General features: G+C 46.9%; 1 long non-coding RNA gene and 1 pseudogene across 1 annotated transcript in view; one reads left to right on the top strand and one right to left on the bottom strand.

The window, feature by feature from the left end:
• LOC146863396 (uncharacterized) overlaps nucleotides 1-5,446 on the bottom strand; it is a 58,032-nt pseudogene extending 52,586 nt beyond the window's left edge.
• The window catches only part of LOC146863395 (uncharacterized), a 64,806-nt gene extending 54,335 nt beyond the window's left edge, over nucleotides 1-10,471 (top strand). The window contains exon 4 of the long non-coding RNA XR_014978609.1: nucleotides 9,391-10,471. This is a non-coding gene — a long non-coding RNA (uncharacterized LOC146863395). The remainder of the gene's footprint in view (nucleotides 1-9,390) is intronic.
• The last annotated feature ends 2,934 nt before the right edge of the window (nucleotides 10,472-13,405 follow it).

Below are 13,405 nucleotides of genomic sequence, written 5' to 3'. Positions count from 1 at the left end.
GATTCCTGTCTTGTGTGGCATTGCCAGTAACCTGCTCCCGCAGGCCAGTGCACAACATTTTTTCCACGCTCTCTCCGCCTGCCATATCCTTTCTCCATGCTCCGGGAACAGGTAAGGAAAAACAACAGGTATTTTCATTTAGTCCCTGTACGTGACAATAGACCAGATTCAGGCCTCAATAGGAGTCAATGGGAGAAATACATTCTTCTGATTATTTAAAAAAACTCTCTTTCCTCTTTTAAAATGTTGGCATGTATGTGCCCATCTTGCAGCACTACATTATTCATCAGACTTATCTTGACATTTTTATTGTTGCCATGAAAACTGGGCACATAAAGAAATCAGCCCCACTGCCAGCTGGTTTTCAACCCATGTTATTTAAACAAAGCACCCTCCGCCCCTCAGGTGAGCGCCAGGTGCAGTGTATGACAGACATCCCACAAGTAAACATAATGGATCTGATCTGTGTGAGAAAAGCAGTACTTCACAGCTATCCTCATAAAATACACAGTTCTGAGAATTTGTGCGGTTTATGCTCTTTGCAGTAGGGACATTGGGTTCAAAGATTTAAGAGGACTTCAACCTGAGCCAGTACCAGGCATCTCGCGCATGCTTTCATTGGCTCGCCCACCTTTATGTCCTGCACATTTCAGAGAGCCCTTTGGACACTCTCTTCTCCATATCCCCCTTCCTGGAAACTCACAGCTTATGACATCCGCAGCAACCCTGCCTTCAGAGCTCTGCGTTATCTCTGTGGGGCTCAGTATCTTCTTTAGTGAAAACCCTGACAGCTTGCACCGCCCCCAGTTTTCACACAAATTCATAAACTGCTGGAGCAGCAGTCCATATCTACAATGATCTGCTCGGTCCTCTGACATCCGGTTAACTGCAGTCAAACTATAGGCGCCCTTTTAGAGAACCTGCAGCACAGAGCGAAAGCCCAAGCTGCCTAGTAGACAGCTGGTGACAGGGATAGCCCAAGCTGCCTAGTAGACAGCTGCTGACAGGGATAGCCCAAGCAGCCTAGTAGACAGCTGCTGACAGGGATAGCCCAAGCTGCCTAGTAGACAGCTGCTGACAGAGATAGCCCAAGCTGCCTAGTAGACAGCTGCTGTAACGGATAGCCCAAGCTGCCTAGTAGAGAGCTGCTGACAGGGATAGCCCAAGCAGTCTAGTAGACAGCTGCTGACAGGGATAGCCCAAGCAGCCTAGTAGACAGCTGCTGACAGGGATAGCCCAAGCAGCCTAGTAGACAGCTGCTGACAGGGATAGCCCAAGCTGCCTAGTAGACAGCTGCTGACAGGGATAGCCCAAGCAGCCTAGTAGACAGCTGCTGACAGGGATAGCCCAAGCAGCCTAGTAGACAGCTGCTGACAGGGATAGCCCAAGCAGCCTAGTAGACAGCTGCTGACAGGGATAGCCCAAGCTGCCTAGTAGACAGCTGCTGACAGGGATAGCCCAAGCAGCCTAGTAGACAGCTGCTGACAGGGATAGCCCAAGCTGCCTAGTAGACAGCTGCTGACATTCAGAGCCCAGGCAAGGAGGGGCGTGGTGTTTTCACACATCTGTGAGTGAATGGCAGACTTATCCTGCAGGCTGCTACTCTTAGATGTGTGTACTAGATGTTGTACACCTTAAGACAGTTCAGACAGATGTGTCTACGCATATTATTACCTCTGTTAAGGTGATCCCCATATAGTTTATTGGCCTCAATACTACATAGGTAGATAAATGCTTCCACCTCTCAGGTGACCAACTTATATAACCTTAGTTTGCCTTTTTATACTTGTCGCAGTGCACAAAGCCTTAGCAATGGTTACTCACTTTTATATCGGATGCCTCTGATATTTTCATATCCATTGCTGACTCTGCTAATGCATAGATCTCCTAAATGTAGGCTTCCCTCTACTACTCGCTAAGGATTTGACTCACAAGAGCACATAATTATACAGAGTGTGCTCTCATAACCTACCTCCCAGGGGCCCTTGCATAAATTCTGAAATAGTGTGTTTAATATACAGTGCTGTCAATATACTCTGCGCCATAGGGTGTGTAGGAAAGTGCATCTTTTTGCATGGTTACCCCTCCCCACACTTTTTGCCTGATGTGATTTCGAACTGTAAGTGCAATGGGTCCTTGCTAACCACATCCCCACTGCCATATCATTTTCCTAAAAAAATCTACAATAGTTGGCACAACTTTAGTTACCCCTATAAGTCCACAGGAAATGATACCCCTGGTACCTAGGGTCCTCTGGAGATGCAGCAGTGGTTGTGCCACCCCAGGCCCCCCTCACCAAGGCTATACACTCTGCCACTGCAGACTGCGTGTCTTAGTGCAGGAAAATCTGAAGAGTTGACATGGCACTCTGTGTGCCATGCCTTTTATGCACTCCATAAGATATAGGTAAGTCAACCCTACCGCAGGCCTGCAGCCCTAAGGCAGGGTGTAATATATCCTGTCTATGGGCATATCTGCATGAAAGTGAGCAGGGAAGCAATAAAGAGGGCATGGGCTGGGTACTTGTCAACACGAGTTTCCTAGCTCCATGATGGCTTCACTGATTTCTAGGATGTTTGGTGCCAAACATCGGGACATATTTACAATGAAGTGACGGAGTGCGTTGTTAGCCTCCCTGGGTTAACTCCGCACACCACCACTTCAGAAACACAGGGCTGCACCATGTTTACAACAATATGGTGCAGCCCTGTATTCCCCCCTGCGCTGGAGATAAACTTAGCAGCCTAGCGCCAATGCAGACACCCGTGCACCATAGTGCAAGGGTGTCTGTGTTGAGGGTAAGATTGTTTATGTGCTCGAAGGTCTCCCTTCCTGCACATAAACAATCTTTAAATGATGTTTTGTTACTTTTATGTGTGCTGCTTAATGCAGCACCCATATAAGTTGCAAAACATAATTTTTGTTTTTTGATTGTTGATATGCAGGAAAGACTCAGCAGAAATGTGAGAATGCGAAGTCAGGTTACGAGCCCGTTCCTCCTCTCGAGTAATATTTTCGAAACAAAAAGAACGGGTTAGCTATAAGGCACACACCTGTGCCTGGATTTTAGGTGGATGTACCAGGAGTGTTCTGCCTAGGAAACCCTCAGGTTTTGAAAAAGAACCCTCACTCGCCTACCCAGTAGGTGACATGCTTCATCATAGGGCTCCCACCCTGACCATGGAATGTTTCCAGGGTGTGCTGCGACGCCTGATTACAGCGAAGCTGGTTGTTGAGGGTGAAATGGTGGTGGTGAGTGAAAAGTACTCAAGTGAGATGTGCTTTTTAGAATTGGCTCCAATACTATCTGTTTTTTTAAACCTCAATTTTGTTGTTGAGAGTAGTGTTCAATGTTAAAAAAGTGGCGGATATGTGAAGGATGTTATTTTGATCTTTCTTATTCTGTGAAAGATCTACATGTTTCAGCCATGTTCAGATATGCTCAGCTGTTAATGAAGTAAGGCTGACTGTGCTTTTACACAGTACTTATGTGGGTAAACTTATTAGTTGAGAGTTAAGCACGCGCTGATTAAATAATATCCCTTGTGTAAGAAGGGATATGCCAATTCAAGAAACGCCTAAATAGAATGAGGGTATACATGCATTGCTACACTTGGAACAAAACTGGATATATATCTGTAACACCATCTAAATACAAAGAGTGTTTTTAATTTTCTGCTTATGTTTACATGTGGGTATGTCTTGTGTGTCTCTTATGTGTTGGGAGCTATATGATAACTTTTACCTGCTGCTCAGCCTGTTTGTCTGTGTAGTGAAATGTTGGTGTGAGAGCTGGCTATGAAATGTTGGATGAGAGAGAGTGTCAGTTGGAGTAAGAACTGAGCAGCAGGGAGGCTGCTCCTGGTGGGGCTCATCCTTGTAACATCTACCTTATAGTAAATCTACCTGGAATCTTACCATGGACTACGCATCTTATTTACAACATATTTTGGGGACGATTTAAGAAGGAAGAACCTATGAGTGCCACCTAATTGGACTGAAACCTGTCAAGCTTGAAGTAAGTGAATTGAAACTGAAGAAATTCAAGAGGCCTGATGAATCTGGCACCCACAGCCCTACCAGTGACCACCCCATCGGTCGCCCACAACCCAACGGTGCCGGTGGCGACGATTTAAAGAACCTACAGCGTTGAGGAAAGAGACTGTGTTTAAAGGAGATTAGGAACTACTGGAACTAAGGAACCTATTAAGAAATATTGGAACTACAGAAACCTTAAGGAAAAGGAAACGCCTTGGCCAGCCCCAACAGTGTCCTTTGTCATCTGGACAGCCTGCATGGAAACTTACCATGGTCTACTCACCTTATTTACAACAAAAACTCATATGGACAGAGTCTAAAAAGGAATTCACTGTGTAGAAAATTCTGGGTAAAGAAATGATTGTCAGTGGTATTTGAAAAATTATTTAAATTTCACAAATGAGACTTAGCTAAATAGCAGACCAGGAAGAGTCCTCCCCCCCTGCTTATAGCATCAATTTTAATACTGCCTATGTATATGTATGTCTTTGAAGTGATTATACCTATGTATTTTTCTCCAAAGAAATAAAAGTAACACAGAGATTTTCCAGTGGGTTGTAAGTACAATAGACACAACAGCTGCATGCCTTAGTGTGTATGAAAGCTTGTATCTGTCCTGACGATAGCCATCTGACCCTATTGGGCACATTTGAACATGGCTGAAATATGTAGACCTTTCACAGGATTAGAAAGATCAAAATAACATCTCTCACATAACCGCCACTTTTTTAACATTGACCAATACTCTCAACAAGAAAATTGAGGTTTAAAAAAACAGTATTTGAGTCAATTTTAAAAAGCACATCTCACTTGAGCACTTTTCACTCACCACCACCATTATACCCTCAAAAAAACAACCAGCTCTGCTGTAATCAGGCATTGCGTGTAAAAAAAGGACAAGGGCACCCGGAGGAATAGGACAGGGACCTCAGGAACTAGTATTTTACAGGAAACAGTGGTCCCTGAAAGCAAAAAGGGGTTTAGTGGTGCAATGAATATAGCCTCAATCGGTTCTATAACCAGGCATTTTTATACGGGCAATTTTATGTAATTAGTCCTGATGATGATCCGATATCCCCCTGATAAGGATCGAAACGCCATCGACACAGTTGTCCACCTTACACACTCTATTTACTGTATATAAATTACTGTGAAGGCGACCTTATATGTATCAGATGTTTCACTATTTGAAGTATTTACTGATTGAAACATCCATGTAAATTGCCTAAGGATTTTTCGCACTTTGTTTTCCATGCGATATGTAAGCTGTAGGATACAGGCTTGTATCCCACTGAAATTTAACTTACCTCTGTTTGAATATTATTATTAAATTCTGTATGTTAAAGTAGCCTTTGTCCGGCTGGACACTGGCTGTAATATAGAACCGATTGAGGCTGTAATCAGGCATCGCAGCACACCCTGGAAACATTCGGTGACCAGGGGGGGCCCTATGATGAAGCATGTCACCTACTGGGTAGGTGATTGAGGACTCTTTTTCAAAACCTGAGGGTTTCCTAGGCAGAACACATTCCGGGTACATCCACCTAAAATCCAGGCACAGGTGTGTACCTTATAACTAACCCGTTCTTTTTGTTTTGATATTATGTGCAGGAAGGGTCACCTTCCAGCACATAAACAATCAATGGCAATTTGATGTTTCTAACAATGCAGCACACATAGAAACAGCAAAAACGAGGAGAAATAAAGCATTTCTCTTTGCTTCGCCTGTTTAAGACCAGGTTTTCCCTGGTCTTAATTTTGGCTCTGCCTCCTAATTGTGCCACCATTGTAAATATGGGGCAGTGTCAAAATTATTGAGTGTTGCGGTGACGACCAGATGCAGGTAGGTCCAGCATTACAGAGCACCTCCAGAGAAGCACTGCTTCCCTCGCCATTCAGCGAGTACCCTGGACGTCACTGTTGGGGATAAAAGACCCCCTTCTAGGTGTTTTTCCAGAAGGTATAGAACATTTTACCTCGATTTAATAAATTTTTCACTTTAAAACAGGACTACATCACAAGTCCATACTATAGGGGAAATTACCTCTTTTCACATATACCTATTCCGTCCCGTAGAGTAGATGAGGATACCTGGGTCCTGATGAAATGCCTGGATCTGCTTGGACAACATAGGGCATGAAACATGCCGACCCCGTGAACACTTTACACATCATTTTGAGCTGAAGTAGGTATAATTCTCTCTCCTCATCCATGACTTCCTAGTCGTTTTTAACTCATAGCTCAGAAACCCAGCGATTAAATAAGTTTTGGAGAATCCTGTAGCTATTTTTAAATCACACTCATGTTCTCCCACCTCTACTCACTACACATACGCCCTCATACTATCTTTCAGCTTCACTTCGGCAACCAGAGAAGATTTCCATCACAGAGCCCCCCTCTGGGGCCCGTTGGGCATTGCAGCACCGGCCCAACAAGTAGCTGCTCAGTGATGAAGCATGACACCCTTTGGGGTGTGTGAGGGCCCTTGCTCCTAAATGGAGCTATCCCTTCTTTACTACATTTTCCTCTCACGAACACCTGGTTTCATCTAATAGATCCCCCCCCTGCTCCTCCAGTTTGCCTTCTTCCCACTCAGGAACAGCAAACCCTTCTCCCTTCATACCCACTGCAACACCCCTTGCCCTCCCCTTTCATGCTAAGTACTGTGTGGAAGGGTGCCTTATTTTCAAGGCAGGGTTAAGTCATGTTAAGTGGCTTAATGCTGCTTTGTAAAGAAGGCGAAGCCCCTATCGCAAACACAGCGTCACTTTTAGTGACGTTGTTGGTGGCGATAGGGGCTTGTAAGTATGCCCCTTCCTGTCTTAATAAATCCTCACTAATGCCAGTGATGGCTTTGTTGATAAATTCCCACAGTAGAACCTTTTAGAGGGTCCCCTGAAACCCAACCTAACACCGGTGTATTCTCTGGCTGGTTTTCACCAGGCTGCCACCACCAGACATGTTTCTGACCTCACTGGATGAGAGCCTGCTCTCTCAGAGGACAGAGACAAAGCCTGCTCTGGGCAGAGGTGCTTCACACCTCCTCAGTACAGGATGGCCTTCCTGGGCAGGAAGCTTCAAAGGCCATGCTGCCTTTGAAATCCAACCCAGGAACCTCCAGATAGTGGGGGAGGCCAAACCGCCTTACCGGCTCCACTTTTGGTGGGAGGAAAGGTGAAAAAAACTAGTGAGACTAGGATGTGTGCCCACGTTACGCCTGCACCATCTCTAATGCAGGGCAGGTGAGGTAGACCCTATTTTTCACTTTCCACCATTTTGAAGATGGGGAAAATAGCCTATCATGGTCAGGGATATGACCACCCCCCACACCTGGTTAGCATATAGAGAGTGTAGTCACCCTACAGGTAAACAGACCACTGGCTACTACCTGGCTCCCCTTCAGCGCCCCCTAAATCTAGTATTTAGGTGGCTCCCTGAGACCTTGACTGCAGATTCTACGGATGAAGAATGGGTAGAAGACGTGCTGTTGATCCAAGAACTGGACCCTGCTGCAGAAGAAACCGGCACCAAACCCTGCAAAAGGATCTGACAATCGTTGTCTGCTGTCCCTGCCTGAAACCTGGGAAGCCTCCAAGAACGCCAGAGCCCTACCAGCCTTTGTCAATTGCCTGAAACCTCCAATAGGACTAGTGGTACTAGTCCCTGGCACACCGCCAGTAAAGACAGCCACGGGGTAAAGACCGACCCCCTTCAACACATCCACCACCCAGAGGGATCCTCATAGTACCTGTGACCGATGCTGGAACCAGCCCCGCTCCTGTGTGCCTGTACCCACTTACTGCGTGAAATGCAGCAACTTGGGCACAACTGCCCTGACCACGATGGAATGTCCCACACTGCACCGCTAGCTGCACGATGCTGGTGACTATCCAATTCCGCCTGCCACCTTCGACCCAGGTAACCCAGAAATGCCTACAGTGCCCGAGCCCTGGGACTTCCATATCTCTGACTCCTCTGGAGCAGAACTTCCCTTGAAGTCTGGTTGACCGTTGTCCCCCAAAACTCCGTGGCATGGTGTTGCTTCCATCAATTGCAATGGTAAATGTGTTGGTGGTGCTCCGCTATCTAACTCTATGCTTATCTTACAGTGACCGCGATGGTAACTGTCTTGGTGGTGTGCCACACCATTGCATCCCATTCTAACCAATGCTTTCTTTCCCTTGACCATGGCGGTCCTTGCCTGATGTTAACGACTGCTTTTGTTTAAAATCAGTAAGCATTTATATCTTGAACTACATTTGGTTAAAAGTCGATATACAAATTAAAGCTTTTATTAACTGTTGAATTCAGTTGTTGGTTTCTAAAAACACATATAAAAATACTACAAATTTGGTCTCGGATTTGTTCTTGAGTGTATGTCTCATTTATTGCCTTTGTGAGTACAACAAATGCTTAGCACTACCCTCTGATAAGCCTAACTGCTCGCCCACACTGCCATAAAAAGAGCGTTAGAATTATCTATTTTTACCTCTGTATACCAGTAAGGGATCCACTGGACTCTCTGGACAGTGTAATTCTTTCTAGTAAACTATAGAGAGAGCCAACTTTCTACAGGGTGCGGCACCGAACTGCACAGCAAAAGAGAAGTAGCGCAGAACTGCAGGAGACTTTGTTATTTTTAAGCGCGTTGAAGAACTACACTTCAAAAAGATGTCTTCATTATTCGTTCAGCAAGTTCAGAAACCCCAAACTCCTTTTAAAGCCTCTACTCCATATTCTGTGAACTAAAACTTGTTTTTCAAATCAGAATGGAGAATCTTGCATTTTCTAAAGCTTGTTGCTGGCTGTCGTAGAGCATTCGGAAACACTGTAAAAGTGCCATGCTGTTGTCACCAGAGTATCTTTTTTTTGGGTTCTTCTCCTATTATTAAATTTACAAGTTTCCCAAATGAATACAGTAAAGAGTCCAACATAGTGAGTGAAACGTTAGGCATGCAGCACTGAAGATTTTTGTTCCGCAAAAGATAAACAAGTAAAATTGTAGGGCAGGCACGGGCTCGGGCACACCGCCAGTATGGCAATCGCGCCATTCCCCTGCATAATTGGGAGGCTGGGCGTGCCGCGCACAGTGGTGACGTGGCACCCCCGGTCTCCTCTAGCCCCAAGCGGATTGGATGTTGGCCCGCGTGAACCTTACACGACTGGACCACGTCAAGCAGGCAGGTTTGAACCGGCTTGCCCAAGACAGGCGTTTAAAAGGCTGGGGAGCAGAGCGGACGGTCTCTCTCTTTGCCGCTCCCCAGCCTTGCAGGACACAAGACGGGTCAGGGCCTCAGTCGATTCCTTTTTCACGAGCCAGGATCGTCACCGTTTTCTTTCCCCCTTCTGCAGGTGGTGGTTGGCGAACCTGCGGTGTCGACCCGGAGGCGGTGGGCCGGCGCTCTTCGACGTTTCAACAGTCGGCGCGGGAGCACCCGAATCAAGAGAATCACCGTTGGTCCAACGAGAGTGCAGCGCTGCTTAAGAGGAGTACAGTGCAGCCTGAGAGGAGTGCCGCGCAACATAAGACCCAGGGGAGCTGTAGAGTTTACTCACGGTACATGGAGGTAAAGGGAGGGGGGCCGTTTTGGTTGTGGCACCGGGCAGTCGCGGGGGAGGCTATTTAATTACAATCACTGGTGTTTTGCTAAAGAGGGGAGGGTTTTTCCGGTGGCTCCCCATGCCTCCGGTCCTGGCAGCTGCCCGGTGCACAGAACCGAAAGACGCGCATAGAGGGTGTGCACGCTCTATCATTAGTTGGCCCCTCCTCTCCTTTTTAAGACCAGTTACGCGGCGAGAGTCTGTAGTATAGCAGCATTAGTAAGACGGCATAGGGTCTCGTATTGAGGGTCTCGTATTGAGGTAGCAGTGCAGAAAGGATCACATATGTTGGGAAGGAACAGAACGCAAACGCACACAGGAAGTCAGTCGGTGCAATGGTTCCTGTGGGTATAATCTTCAGGCACTTAGTATGGCCCAGGACAGGAGGCTATGCTGATTGGCCGGCGCTTATCAGCGTGAGCATTAGGAGCGCGAAATTGCTGTGGCGCACTTGCTCTCGAGTGCAGATAGGTAGGGAACCCGCCCACCCACCCTTGAATTGTGTATTTTATTGTTTTCCATTTCATGTAAAAATGTCTTATAACATTTTTTTGCTTGGTGGTTGTCGCTTCGACAGGTGGCAGAGTTGGAGGAGATCAAGACAGGCAGGAAGGGGTGGGGGGCATTAGGAATAGCTTTCGACAGAGGGAAGCAAGGGAGTGAGGTTGGAGGCAAGAGGTAGGCAGGAGATGTAGATAGGGATTTGGGGAACAGGAGTAGGCAGGACAATGTTGGGTAATAGTTGTTATGGGGTAGATTGCTTAGGGGCGGGGGTGTTAGTGTGGAATATGTTTTGAAATATGAGCTGTATATAAATATGTATCGTACTGCCTACCTGTCCAATAAAGCGGCCTTTTACCCCAAATTTGGGACTTGGACGTGCTTATTGCCCGAGAAAGCTTCATTAACGCCGCGCAGGGACTTCAATTTGTGTAGTGGCAGTGCTGAAAGGCACATAAGGGTCAGTCAATTCCCCCGTTAACAACAAGGCATAGGGCAGCAAGGACTATACCAAGGACATGTGGGATAGTGGCAGTGCTTAAAAGCACACGTTTTTCAGGGCGATATTATACATTAGCGTGCACCATTCCGGGAATATGCCATGAATTATATATAAATTCAAACACTCCCTGCGCCAAGATGAATGTGGAACAGCGCGGCAGGGTCTGACAGCACAGTGAGGCCACCCGGGAGTAACCCTAGGCAGATGGTTGGAAGCCCTGCCACACCTTTCATATATCACATTCCCACATGGTGTGTGCAGGCGAGCATCTCGTCTGTTAAACGGATAATAGGTGTGACAAGGCGGCCTTTTAACTCACCAGAAGTGCAGTTTGCCATAAAAATGTCTTGCTCCACTGTCTGGTGTTGTTTGCAACGTATAATCTCGTATAATATGTAACATCGCGATTTTAGGGTTCAATGGTAGTCATATTTCTGATTTTATGTACCCATAAAAATGTAAACATACTTGACAGTGCAAGCGGAATGCTGCTTCGTGCTCGTAATTTTCTTAGTATTTGACAAGGGCCTACAAGGGATTTTTACACAACGAATGGGATAACAATCGCTGTGATGAGGCGTGATGGAATATCTAGATCGAAAAACCCAAACTGAACACATTCAGTACTGTATTTGTTAATACATCTTGGTAACTACATGTATGTGCACGCACATGTGGTGTGCACCTTCAGAGTGGCTGTGTGGATGGCATATTAGCCTATACATATGCCTGGTTCTATAACTGAATTGGTCAATTGCATTTCCCTCTCGTCTTGGCACTGTAAGTCTAGCCATGGCCATTCTCCTTTATTTTCAATTTCTCTCACAAAAATCCCAGCTGGTAAATGGCACTTGTCCTCCCCATTCAGCGACAGTGCTCAGTCTCAGGGTGCATGATGTGAAAGGCCCTGTGTCTGGGGTCTCCTCTCCCTTGGGATGTGCCCGGGGCCGGGCCTGAGAACTGCCTCAGTCTGCTGCCCCCATGCTGCTCCGCCGCGTCTTCCCCAAGGCTTCCCTCGCTGCTGGGGGCCCGGCCTGTAGACCCAGGCAGGCTCCCGGGAGCACTGCAGGCAAACACCGCCACAGAGGTTGTAGGGAGGAGGTTACGGGTACCTTTGCCAGTTAGCATGGGCGGTTTTTTGTGCAATGGCGATTTTTATCCCAGAAAGCTAAAGCAGCCTTCTTTTATTATGAATGTAAATCCTCACGTGTAAGCAGATGTAACTGGAGTGTGAAGGAGACGCTGGGGTCACCCAGTGGCTTCTCAACAACTTGCATGGTTCACCCAATTGCTTTCCCAATTCTGCCCACGCTGCTCCCAAAAAACCAACATGGGCATCCACAGCGGTCACTGGTGTACTGTTAGGCTTTTCCTAGCCACTGCCACGATTTAGCAGATACATGACCTGTTGTGCAACATCCTGTCAGGCAGGAGGACAACAGTCAACAATTCGCCGACACACAGCACACGTTACTGACCAGGTTCACGCCTGGGAACATGCAGAACAGGATGTGTGGATAATCAGCCACTCATGTTAGAAGGTTGAGAAAGTTGCGAAAGCTCTTTTTTAGAGGTAACTATGAGGTCAGGGCACGGCAGGCAGGTGCAAAAATCTCTTTCTACGGGCAGGGTGGTCTGCTTGTTAGTCAATTTAGGGATCTGGTGACAAAATCAGGGAACCTCTGCGGTTTGTATTTTGCATTTAGAGGGTAACGACCTGGTGCACCTGGGATGGAGGGGTGTAATAGAGACCCTGCTTACTGAAGTGTGGTGGTTGGTAAAGAGATGCCCCGAGGCAACAATATGGTGGTCACACATGATTCCTAGACTTGAGTGGAGAGGGGGTGACTGTGTGTGCCTTAAATCATTTGGTTAAGAGGTTCTGCAGCAAGATGGGGAAGTTATTCAGGACCCCGAAGCTTAGATCAATAAGACACAGGTGCATCCGTGGAGACCAGTTTTTTCCTGCAGGATGTGGTATACATCTCAAGTCGAGGTAACCAGGTATTCATGGAGAATATGCTGGCATGGTTGGAAGGTGCAAGGCGCAGGGCATGACCTTCTGGTAGGCAGAGGGGGGAGTCCAGTTAGTCGGGCAACTATACTGGCCTGTGGCGGTAAGGTCATGATTGGTGAGCCTAGTTCGAGCCTTAGCGTGCATCGCCGTTGTCAAATAGGGACGCCTGAGGGGGAGACAGAGGGTCTCTCTTGGAACTCCAGGGGCAGTTACAGCTGGTGGGCTGGAAGGGTGCGGAGGCAAGGGAAGTCTCACTTCCTGTAGGCTGGTTGACCAATCCCCGCACGCGCATGTGCTCAAGGGAGCAAGGATGTATAACTGCAATGGCCCCCGTTTATGAAGTTAATGTTGAGGGCGTAGGTGGGGCCCCGGGGAGGTATCCATCCAGTAAGCTGGATCCCCAATTCAAACTTCTCTCCGGTATGAGGTTGGGACTTAGCTTGATCTGCATCTGGGGCCGCTAGTCATTGACCTTGCCATAGACTCTAACAGGGATACGCAGAAAGAAAATATATTCATCGCTTAGATTATGTATTAGAAACAGGTTATGGTTAGCCAATTGACATCTTGTACCTATCAATGTACTGGACTTTCTGCGTATTGTGTACATAATGTACATAATTATTAATTTTAATGTTTGAATATTTCATGTAATAAAATACGGCCGGGGTTTCCGACCCCTAATCCAAACAGTGAAGGTGTTTGAATTTTTTTATTTGTTTGCCTTGGGGGAAAGGGGGGCAGGG

The sequence above is a fragment of the Triturus cristatus genome, chromosome 2_2 (assembly GCF_964204655.1).
Source record: "Triturus cristatus chromosome 2_2, aTriCri1.1, whole genome shotgun sequence".
Lineage (NCBI taxonomy): Eukaryota > Metazoa > Chordata > Amphibia > Caudata > Salamandridae > Triturus > Triturus cristatus.
The sequence above is the reverse complement of the archived record's forward strand: the minus strand, read 5'-3'. Positions and strand labels throughout refer to the sequence as shown.